Below are 12735 nucleotides of genomic sequence, written 5' to 3' on the forward strand. Positions count from 1 at the left end.
CTATTGTATGATTAGAAAGCAAGTTGAAGCTGAAGCCAATATACTTGGGAACGTGGATAGATGTACATAGAATTTGGAAAGGCCTGGCAAGGAACATAGCGAGTCTGGGACTCACACCCAATTGTGAATTGTGCAAAGAGACAATATTGAAACTACAATTTTGGGCAAAGGAACGTCCCTGAAAATACTGAACTGTGAATTGAATTGTTACAGAGTCCTAGCAGATGAGTATACCGGAGGATAGCACAGGGGCAAAGCTCTGGTCTTGGAAGCAAGACCACGCACAGCAACAGGTTTGAATCCTGGATCCGTACTTAGAAACCAAACTCAGGTATGGTATTAGGTGTGTAATAAAAAATAATTAATAAATACAAATAAATAAATAACCCCAAGTGGAAGTGAATTGTGAATGGAAGTGTTACAGAGTCCTGGCAGAAGAGCATATCAGGAACCAAAGTGGAAGTTAATTGTGAGTGGAAGTATTCAGAGTCCTCGTGGGAGAGTATACCATAAACCAAGTAGAAGGAAATGATAAACTCTGCATGAAGGAAAATAATGGGAAGTCCTTTAAAAGTAGAGAACATTGTAATTGTAATCTGGGGAATTGTATAACCCGTGGAGGCTGTGAATTTGTTGGTATGGAAGTGGTACAAAGTCCTAGCAGGAGCGTATACCAGGTGAAGAGTGAAAACTAATGGTGAAATGAATAGAGGTGAAAACATGATAGTGATCAGAAGCAGAATACCTCTACTGAAGTGGATGAAACTTTAATTCATTTATTTGCATCTAAAGAGACTTTACAGTTTGCAGAATATATTAGGTTTGCGTGTGAGGGTCAGATTAGGGTTTTGGACACAGGGCGGAAACTTATTCTACTTTGGACATTCTGACAGTAACCTTAGTTTTGTTGAGACTGGGAAACCCCTCATAGAGTGAGAGAAAGATAAGACTTCATACAAACCCCTTTTGTTTTGTTTATGAAATAATATTGCCACTGTCCCTGACTCTTACTGTTTACTCCTCAAATAACAATATGGTAATGTAAAAGGTAAGTACGATAACACACACTAAGTAACTTTAGAAAAAAACAATGCATTATTCACATTAGTAAATCACTTTGGTAACACTTTCAGAATGGCAGAATGCAATCAAAAGGTAAGTACAATGTTTGTAATAACTTTTCAGAATATCTGTTTCATGTCACATAAATTGAACAAAACCAACATAAGGTAAGTTGATACTTTCCAGTAATTTCACAGAGGCCTAACACTTTAGAGGTCAATCCCTATCAAGTTATGAGTGTCTCAGAGTCCGATTATAGGGCAAAACAGGTAAGGCACAGCTGTAGAAAGTTCAAAGGTTCCAGATGAAGTCTTCAGTAGTAAGTAACAATCTCAGGGACTTCAGAGAATTCTCCCTGTAGGCTCACAGGTGTTAGGCACGGGCAAACGTGGATGGGCAAACTCCCAACTCACACATCAGCAATCCAGCAACACACTAGCAGCAAATCAACTCTAGGTAAATTCTACCAGGAGTCTTGCAGTACCTTAGGAGTGTAGAAGAGGATTCAGCTCAACACCATCATGATGCAGCAGCAGACCCAGTCAACATATTATTGGTCAGGCAGACAAAAGATTGGACAATGGAAGGGATCTCGCAGCAGCAGGCAAGTCAAGAGGCCCTCAGCAATAGATTCTTCTTGGCTGTGTGTGTTTTGGCTGCTTTTGTGATGCACCAGTAAAGAACGGTTACCGCCATTCGACTCGTCTCACTATCTTGGACCCAGCACTTTGATGAGGGGACTTTGAGGAGTGGAATCTTGTCTATGGAGGTCCAGAAGGAGTCCACCAAATTTTCAGGAGGATTCGATCTTTGGAAGATGATGCACTGCACATTGACAACAAGTCTCAGGTATTAGCGGTTTGGAGCCCGTGAAGGTCACAGTTCAGCGTGTATTGGCTAGAAAAGCAGGCTGCCTTAAGAATAATTGGTCCCACTGGTCTAAAGGGGAGAATCATCCTCTTTGCAGCTCTGCTGATGCTTGGAAGAAGGGGTCGGGAAGCAGTGATTACACAGAAGGCATTTACAGTCATTTTGTCATCCTCTTCTTCCTCATTTATTCTTCTGTTCCATGGGTCATCTTGTCTTCAGCCTCAGGATCCAGGCATTTTATGCAGGAACCCAGCCAATCAGCACCCATGCGGCATTCAAACTCTGGCTTGAGGCTGTTCTTTCAGGACAGCCACCCACCCAGTTGGAATTATTCTAGGCAGGCATGCCGGAAGACAAAAAACAGCGGAGTTTCAGAGTCCTCCCCCATTTCCTGTTCTCACAGACACTCTGGAGCCTTGGCAGGCTTCTCAAAGGATTGCCACCAAAGACAAAAGTCAAACCAGAAACTCCCCCACAAATAAGGTGGGGTGTGCTGATCTCACAATAGGGAAAGATAGGAAGGATAAACAGAACCCCCCCTATAACAGAAAATAAAAAGGGACGCGTGCGGGGCTCCCAGCCACACTGCACAGAGTGATGTGTGTGTTGCATAGGGCAAAGACAGGTGCCATAAAACTTGGAGGAAAATATGACTCCAAGAAAAATGTATATAATGGAGTACAAAGTATCCCAAAAGATAAGGTACACCAATGAGTGAGTGTGGAAAAAGATTCCCACTCACTCAGGGGAACAGACCAAAATTCCATAAGTCCAGCAAAAAGTATTGGAGGGGCTCACATGTGGAGGAGATTGTGCATACACATGAAAATCTACCCTAACAGATAGTCACAACTGCTACAAACAATGAATATTCTTGTGGTTTAATGTGTGACTGCATTAACTCCCGTATCTATTTCTGCAGCAGAAAAGCAGGGAAAATATATGTTTTTTGCACTAGGTAAATGTTTGCACTGATGCTTATAACATACCAAAACTGCACTGGTCATGGTGCAATGGTTTTCTAACATATCCAACTGTTTTTAGAAATAGGGCAAACTTTGAGCTAGTGTTAATACCATGCAACTCTGCACTTGCCCAGGTTTCAAAGTGTCTGTAATCTGGCCTCTGTTTATGATCAAAGAATCCAGTGGCTTAGTTGTGACAGGATGAAAACCAGGTGATAGCATACATCTGGGGGAAGCCAAGAACACCAATCTGAGTTTATAGTTTCATTGGCTTGAGGGAGGTTTCAGATTCCATAACCAGTACAGCTACACTCTTAAAAGGAACTCTAGTTGAGTGTATACTTTAGCCTTCACTTTCACACAAAAGCCTTTTTAGCGCTTGTGCAAAGTGCCACGGTTAATATTTTTGAAACACAAATTATAGGACATTTACCCTGCATTTAATATGAAAAAAGAGGACTCGGGGCCCATTCTGTTATAAGAAGCACATTCCTGCTGTTGTTTTGGGTATGCGTTGTGAAGTTGTCATTCTTTGATTCTCAAAAGCAGCGTTCCCTTATCCTAAGGGGAGAGTGCAGTCATGTGGGTTGTGCATTGTGTAGAGGCATGCATGTGTACTGTCGAAGGATGTTCCTGTCAGACCATGTTTGGAGGTGCAGCATTTTCAGTGACAGACCGCCCTGTCCCTTTGGGAGGTGGTTGGGTATTCCTGCAGACACTGTAAGGAGGTGCATTCCAAAGCCTCCTCATGGTTGTGTGGCCCTGGGCCCTTTAAAGGTTACACCAGGTGCATCAGTGCATGCACTCTAGTGGCAGAGGATTACTGCTGCTAGTATTAAGCTGCAGGCTCTGACAGTGCAGCAGCTTCATGGGACCCCTGTCCTCTGCTTTCCTTTAATAGTTCCCCTCTTGTGTGAGACCATGAACCCACAGCATCATGCTCTTGCTTTGGTAGCCTTGACCCATGTTCCTACAGGGTTGGTTTAGAGGTTGCAAGAGGGGAATATGTACCACCTTCTGCAGTGTTGGATATCATTTTGAGGTATCAAGTGATAATGTTGATGTGAAAATGGCCGCCAGGTGGTGACATTTCCCTAAAACTGCACCCACTAGACAATGAAACACTTTCCCCAAATATTCCATGATTGGAAGTAATAATATAATGATACTAATCCTAGAATATTTGGGGAAATAATTTTAGGGGTTTGGAAAAAAAAGTCACCTACGTGGTGACTTTTTCACAGCAACATTATCACATGGAACGCATTTTGATCTATTTTGTATTAAGCCACTCCTTCTGCGGAGATGGAGAGAGCGCAGGAGGTAGACAATGTCAGAAAGACACCGAAGGGAATTATGGAGCCCCGAGAAGAAAAGAAAGGGAATTAAGTCATTGTTGTAGGATTTGGTGTTTGACAAAACCTTTATGATAATGCAATGTGCATTTAAGCAGTGGAAAGAGGGCTGATGGCAATGCCTGATCAGCTGAACGACTAGTCACTCTTAATTAATATGGCACAGTGGTCGGTCTCCCCGCTGAGGCCTGGGAGGGTGAACCTCTAGAGGGGAGAATGTGCTTCCTACAGATGAATCCCCAGAGAAGCGACGCCTCTGGATCACACCTGAGGAATTCCTAATCCTCTCTTATAAATTCCCTGCCTGCTCAGCACAGGCAGGCGTGGGCTTTCTTTGGGCTCTGTTTGGATGTCACTAGAAACGGAACACTTTTGTTTCTACACCTGTACACAGCCAGGGGGGTGAGTAATTTGCAGACCAGGGCCATTGCCATGCTGTGCAATTCACAGGAGCACACAACGGGGAGTCCCCCAGATGAACCATTTTGGACCAAATTTAAAGACCTAGCTCCAATTTAAACTGGGCCGTATTCCATGAGTTGTATACATCACCCCACAGAATGAACATTACACGGAGTACCAAATTTTTTTTCCCATTTAATAGAAAATGTTTTCATAGTTTTATTACGCAGGCCATAGGTCCTACGTGCACCAATCATAAAAAACACCACACAAAGACATATATCAATGTAGAAAATATATACAATGCATCTATTAGCAATTTCATGTATAGTCATAAAAACACAGATGACACCACCAGGATTTTATGTCACAGAGCTAGATAGGCACATATTCTAACTTTCTGTCCCTCTCTGGCTAACAAGTCGCAGATATGCTCTGTATGGCAGTGTCACCCAATAGCAATGCTAAAAATGATTAGACATAGCACGTAAAAATTGCGTCTGACCAAAACACACACATCCCAGGTCTACGTCCGTTGTGGCGTTGATGAGCCATATCACAAAGCTCGAGTACACAGAGCGATGTGCCAGACGTTTCGGCAGGGCATTAGTACTGCTGCCTTCATCAGGACCCCAAGGGGAATGGAGTTCTGTGGATGTGATAAATAATGATATTACTGGCCTGTACAACCCAATAAAAACATCAACAGCAGCCGAAAGAAAACGGCTACCAGCTGCTGATAACGATGACTAATAACAACATATTTGGAGAGAAAAGGAATTCTTCACCTATAAAAACACCGAACCCCTGTGTATAGGAGGGAATCCACCCTGCAACAGAGTGGTAACATATATATAAAGGCAACCTCCACCAGACCGAATCATTCACCATGCCCTTCTCTGTAGACAAGCAGGGAAAGGGCAGAGAAGAAAAGAACACTCACCAAAGAGCGTGGAAAAGAGGGAAAAATTATACCACCCAATAGTATAAACCCCCTAAGAAGCGAAAAGGGGTGCGACTGTAACAGGGTGCGTACATGCCGTCAGTGCCCAAACCACCTGACCCAAAATAGGAGGTATACCGTACTCTCCGTCTAGCATACAAATAGGGCTAACAATGGCCCTGTACTTACTAGGAATGATAGTATGGTGGCCCCATAGGACATTTCAGAAGCCTCAAAATAGCGCAGGAGCCAGGGAAGTGTCTCCTAGTCGGATCATCTGAAACCGCAGATGTAAATTAGAATACAGGTAAATATACATGTCGAAGCCCTATTACCAAAACCGAGGAAAAGACTCGGGAGTCAGCAACTCACCTGTCGCTGTAGGTTGGAGCAGGTGAAAGGCGAAGGTACTTCTCACGGCCCACACAAGGATTCGAGGGCCGATAGTGCCGCTCAAAGGGGGGGTCAATGTCCCGTCCCTATTGCACCAACTATGGACTGGAGATGGAAAACGGGTCAGCCCTATACCGTGGGTGCCTACGGGGAAACAAATGGAAATAGGCCGTTTCAGAGGGGGTGAATTCCGAATATGTCGGAATGTCACGTTACCCTAAATGTACAAAAGCCAAAGACTTGCATGCAAGTATGTATCCCAATCTACACCGTGCAACCACAACCCCCTCGACCTTACCCACGCATACATCTGTCCCACATTTGTTTACAATGTTGGATATGCCGAATGGGCGCCTACCTTGGGAGGGCCCCCAATTCAAACGGGACCCAGCAGTTAGAAATGTCGGGCTAAGCCAATAGTAACCCGCACCGTGAACACACGGACTCAAGCTCGGTACATACTCCAAAGTGTGCTCTCCACTTGCCGTGGCCGCAACTCAGCCTAGAGGAAAGGACCCAACGTTCCCTAGGCACCACGTCTAAAAATAGATGTAAGACGCAAAGAGACGAGGAAAGCGAAATGGGACTCGGCGATGAGGCTAGCTCTAAACTAGACTATGCCAGAATATCAAAACCTCTCCTCAAAAGCCACGTTCAGTCCATGTTGTAGAATCCATAAGAACGGGGCGTCTCCATGCAAGGCCCCCACAGACTATGGCCGGTCCGCGTGAGATTCCGCGGAAAATCACAGCCGGTACGGACCAAAGGCTACGTGGGCACGGCAGTCTATCTCCACACCGACCAATGAACATCACCACAAGAGTGATGGAAAAAGTAGGGAAATCACCACCGAAGGGGGTTATTTTCATTCATACCCCGTTCTATGGTGTCCAATCTGTGTATCCACCTGGCTTCCGCTTGGTTAAGGCTATGTGCCGAGATATTGTGTCTTGGTAGGGCCTCCAAAATCCACCAAAAGAGATCCTCAGTGGAATGGCCAAGTTGCATGTAGTGAGAGACTAAGGGAGCAGTAATATTTTTACATCTAATGCGGGACCTGTGTTCCACTATACGTGTGTGGACAGGTCTCATGGTCTGGCCCACATACTTGAGGCCACAAGGGCACTGGATGCAATAAATTGCATTAGATGTTTTGCAGTTTGTCATGGATCGAATGTCCCACTTCCTGTCTCTCACCTGGAAGTCCTTGATTTTTTTGGTGTATTTACAGACAGAACAACCTCCACACGGGAAATGTCCTACCAGAGGCGTGAGATTCCAACCCGTAGTTGTGTTTCTCGAAACCCGAGGTTTCGAGTGCACTAAAAGATCTCTCAGGTTCTTCTGTCTAGTCATGGCAAAAAGTGGTGTTGGCTCATCACACAGTTCCAATTTGACCAAGGGCCAAAATTTTTTAATCAATTTCTTAACCGCATAAATATGCGTAGTGTAAGGCAAAACACAAACAAGTTTTTCTTCTGTTGTGCGGACTTTGGGGGTGAGCAGACATTCCCTCGGGGTAAATCTCGCCCTTTTAGCCGCCTTTGAGACCAGTTTCCTCGGGTAGCCCCTAGCAACCAAGCGTGTGGTGAGGCTTTCCGCATGGATAGTGTACTCATTGACAGATGTACAATTTCTGCGTAATCGCAGAAATTGACCATATGGGAGATTCTCCTTTACTCCCCTCGGGTGGAAACTCGAGAAATGGAGTAATGTATTTCTATCCGTGGGCTTTCTGAATAGCGAGCATTCCAAGTTACCATTTCTTGCGTAAATTCTGAGATCCAAAAATTGGATCTCTTTGGTACTGGAGCTAATCGTGAATTTAATCTCTGTGTGTTGTCTATTAATCCACGAGAAGAATTCCTGGAGAGCCGATGCTGGGCCCTGCCAGATGAGAAAAATGTCGTCAATATACCGCCGCCAAAGTTTAATATGGTTTACAAACGGGTTAGTTTCAGTTAGTACAAAATGATGTTCCCACATAGCCATAAATAATATGGCTAAACTGGGCGCGAACGCCGCGCCCATCGCTGTTCCATGCGTTTGCTCAAAGAACTGTTCCTTGTATTGGAAATAATTCTTTTCAAGGGCCATGGTGAGTAGCTCTAAAATGAATTCTGTAGGGGTGTTACGTGGTGATTCTTCAATCGAGAGGATTTCCCGTATGCATTGAATCGCCTCTTGCTGGGGGATGCTCGTATATAAAGCACAAATGTCCAGTGTGACAAGAATTTCTTCCTCTGTATTGAATGGTCTGCCTTCGACCAGTGTTATAACTGAGGAGCTGTCACGTAGATAGGTGTTAGTAGCCTGACTAAGAGGCTGAAAGAATTTATCAATATATTTACATACCGGTTCGAGAACCGAACCGCAGCCCGCAACTATTGGGCGCCCCGGGGGATTGTTGACATTTTTATGAATCTTAGGGATCGCATAGAATGTAGGGGTGCGCCCTTCAGAGAGATTCAAGAAGTCAAACTCATCTTTAGACAGCCAACCACGCTCAAGTGCTAGAGTGGTAGCTGACTGTATAGTCTGCCTAAGCTCCATGTATGGATCTTTCTTGATTTTCTTGTAACTAACCGTGTCATCCAATAGGTTCAGAACCATCGCATGGTATTGTTGTTGATTGAAAACAACAATACCACCGCCCTTATCCGCGGGTTTGATAACCAATTCAGAATCCTCAGAAAGGGTTTTGATGGCTTGTCTCTCCAAGTTGGTCAGGTTATATCTGATTGATTGTTTCTTGTGCTCTAAATCTCGAACTCCCTTAAGGACACACTTCTCAAAAGTAAGGATCTCCTTCGTCACCTGGTTGTCGGTAGGTGTAAACGAAGAGGGTCCTTTCAATCCCGTGTCCGAAGTTTTTTCCAATGGTTCTGAGTTCTTAAAAAAAGATTTTAGTCTAACTTTCCTCAGGAATTTTCTGATGTCTGTTTCAACTACAAACCAATCGGTACAGGTAGTGGGGACAAATGAAAGACCCTTAGTTAAAACATTTTTCTGTGCTTGTGTAAGAGTTTTGCCTGACAGATTAAATATGGGCAAAGCGAGCTGGTCGTCAATCTGATTTATCTCCTCCAGCGTTGCCGAGGCCTGTATGTCGGAGGAAACCACATAGGGGGCGGCGGATATTGAGGGCCCCAAAACTGGCCTTGTGGAGAGCCTCTGCCTAAAAAAGGTCTATAGCCTGGATTACATGTGAGGGACTCACTAACAGCATTTACACACGAACATTCATAACAGAACAGTTAACCCCTTAACATGTGATGTGCGTACAGACCTCCTCAGTACATCTGTGTTGTTGAATGCTTTTGAAAGAGAAACGATGTATCGTGGATAATGGAATGTTGTAGGTTAGGCCTCTCCAAGTTTGGTCCTCGAATACATCAACTGCACCAATTGTTGAGTTCAACCACCCTTTATGTAAATAATGATTTAGATGTAATGCATTTGATTGCATCGTGTGATCATTTCCTGAAAACATGCTGGTTGTATGTGTGCACGCGCAAATGCATGCATGGCGTTTGGCAAAACACAGAGCTTGTTGAGGCAGGAGGATAAAGGGAGGGGGGTGCCTACTGTAGCTAATGTCCGAGCACGCGTAGCAAGTGAACGCCTGGTGTCTTTATTTATATATTTATTATCCAGCTTGTCGTGCATTTGCTACTTGAGGGTCGCTCTTGTAGTTGAGGCACCTGTTGTAAAATCTAGTTTGCTCTCTGCGTATAATGCAAAGGTTAATGTCTGACTGTTTGTGTCTGCATGATGAAAAAGCCAAACTGCCAAAAACGTGCTGCTAAAGTCAATACAAAGATGTTTTCCGCATTGTTGGGGGTCATTTAGCTCTACGAGAAGGGGGCAGGTCGGTTTGCACTTGAGTGCAAACGTTCTTCTCTTTAAGCAATTTTGCTTGTTTCTAAGTTGAAATGTGTCTAGTAAAACATAGGTGAACTGACCTTTGCTCTTCACATTTCCAATCTATTTTGGAAACAAGTAAATCCAATGGAACCTGCATGCTTTCAACAAATGGTAAAGTCAGGGTGAGTCCAGGGGAATTCTTTGGTTTTCGGCCGGCATCAGAATACATGCTGGAGGAAAACCTTGCTGTGCTTTGCAGCCTGAAAAGTACATATCCTATACCTCCGTGCCTCCATTCCACCCTCAAATTGCACCAAATTCTCCCTTATTTTAAAGATTATACATTCTCCCATGGTCAGTAGGAAGTAACTCCTTTTTGGTTTCATAACATCTTCCTATTTACAGTATACACACAGGCATATCTACTAGTAACTTGTGCATACATTTCATTAAGGAGCTTAGCGTGTATGTGGTCATGAGGGGCATTTCACTTCAGTGGTGGCTGGTGAAGTTTTCAATTGGGTGGGCGTACATATTTCCCACCAATATGGCAGAGAGACAGAGTGCAGTAAAGGACCCCGACCCAACGAAGGGGGGTTTGGTGGGGTTCTTCCCCTGAGAAATTGTTTCTAATAATGGGTTAAAATGATATATTATACAGCACACATGTAATAGAGGCAAGTCATCAACAGTGCACCGGGGCATTTCCCAATGCATTTTCATGATGCCTTTGCTTACAATGCCAGTATAAAAACATGTTCGTATGATGCCATTGCTCACATTGCCATGCTTGCTGCACCAATCTATGGCAGAATTCCTATATAAGAACTTTCTCATGTTTCTTGTCTATGTAATGCCAGTATTCATACTATAAGGAAATATATCCACAGTGGCTCTGCCAGTATATTGCAGTATCTCCACCCAAGGACATACTGTTGGTTATACCTTTAAAAATGCCATACCTCATAAGAAAACATGTCTAAACTGGCTTCACAATGTAGCCCAGTCTAGCCACATAGTAACACACATAATGTTTGCTTTCTTGATGCTCGTAACATGCTTGCTTTGTCATAGATGGCTAGAATAAAATACGTTGACACAGTTAGAAAGGGCTAGACTATCACCCCCAAAATGCCAGTCTAGTCAAGTAACAACATACCATGCACACATTCACACAACACACGTGCACCCATACATCGTACACTCACTCATCCACACACATTTTTCTTTAAAAAATACAGATCCCACCTGCATTTAGATTTGGATTCAGCTCCAAAGCAGCCTCCTCTACCGGCCCCTGCTTGCACCAGCATTTTGCACGGGCCAGGGAAGGCTGGGCACGCAAAACACTGTTTCCCCTTGACAGCCAAAGCCAGCCCAGGAGCCCTCCACCAGCTGCAAAAAGCAGGTGAGGGAGGGTTCCTGGGTTGGCCTGTCTCCTCCAGGATGGGCCAGGATTTTGGTGGGTCGACGTCCCCTCGCCATAATGGAGGAGCTCCCCCCTGTTTCACTTGTTGTCACACAGGACCCACATAAAAATTGCGTAATACAAATTACAGCAACCTTAGATTCCAGCCTTTCTCAGTTCTTGGGAGATGTTATAGTGACGTGTATGCACCTATTGAATCTTAACAGTGCACATAATTAATGTATCAGTAACTTCAAAAACGTTTTTTCCTAAAAAAAATGGAAGTTATAGTGGTCAACAATACATTCCCACATCACAGAAAGTACTGACTATGATGCTGAAATGTGCTGATGTGGAAATGCAGCTGTTACCAAAGGGGCAGAAATTGTAATATCAGGGATAGAAGCGAAGCTGTGAAAGACTTGATGTACTTAAAAAGGAATTTATGCCAAGAATGGACCACTCTGAATGGGTGCATACTAGCAGGAGGAAGGAACCGGCAACTACCAGAAGATATGCAGTCAATGGAAGCTGACAAAAACAGAATGTCACCTCTGAAAATCAGTATTGATGACTTACGATCCATAAAAAGCTAAAACAGTGAACAAGAAATATCTTGAAGGTCATTCATTGATCATTGAAGGTAGATAGAGATGAAGAACACAGAGCCAGGTATAGAATGTTTAGAATCATGCACACACGCCCCCAAAATGAAAGAGCAGCTATCTATGCACCCAACAACACTTTATTGGAAGAAGCAAGTCAGGAGCCAATGACAACAAGAGGGAGGACAAATCCAGAATCTACCTTGTCATTGGCCAGTCTAAAACCATGTAAAGGGAAGAGCATGAAGCCGGTTCACAAAGAAGCTAATATTGGTATCTCAAACTTACCCATGACATAATCCTGGTTAGAGCTCTTATAGTCACAAAGACGTTACTATGAGTAACAATGGCCTACTCCTGACGTAACCTCGTTGTGAGAAGACCTCTAAGAATTTGAATGCACATTATGCCTCAACTAAATACTTACTTCAACACCAAAGCCTACTTTTTTAAGTGCCTAGACACAACTAAACATGTACCTAACATCGCTATCTGAAGTTCCCACTTTCTGCTGCAAAGAGCTGAACACAATGTTTTAAATGTCATATCTTCTCAGTTGTCATAATTGTACTTTCCTGAAATGTATTTATTGTTACTGACAATATTTTGTTCTTGAATGAGGTCCGAAAAACAAAAGTAATAAACAGAGTGTGCTTGGATACATTTTGGAATCAACGTTGTAGGAAGGTGATTGCTTGAGCTGGTAATTGAATAGGCGAGGTAGACAAATATTAGGATTTCATTGAGGCAGAGGAAGCACATTAGAAGAGTATTATTTTGAGAGCAAGAGGTAGAAAACTAAAATGGCCTTTAGTCAAGTGAAAGTTGAAAATTAAATTAGGAAATGCCGTATTTGGGTCACGTC

The sequence above is a fragment of the Ambystoma mexicanum genome, chromosome 7q, assembly GCF_040938575.1.
Source record: "Ambystoma mexicanum isolate Mex_15411 chromosome 7q, UKY_AmexF1_1, whole genome shotgun sequence".
Taxonomy (NCBI): Eukaryota; Metazoa; Chordata; class Amphibia; order Caudata; family Ambystomatidae; genus Ambystoma; species Ambystoma mexicanum.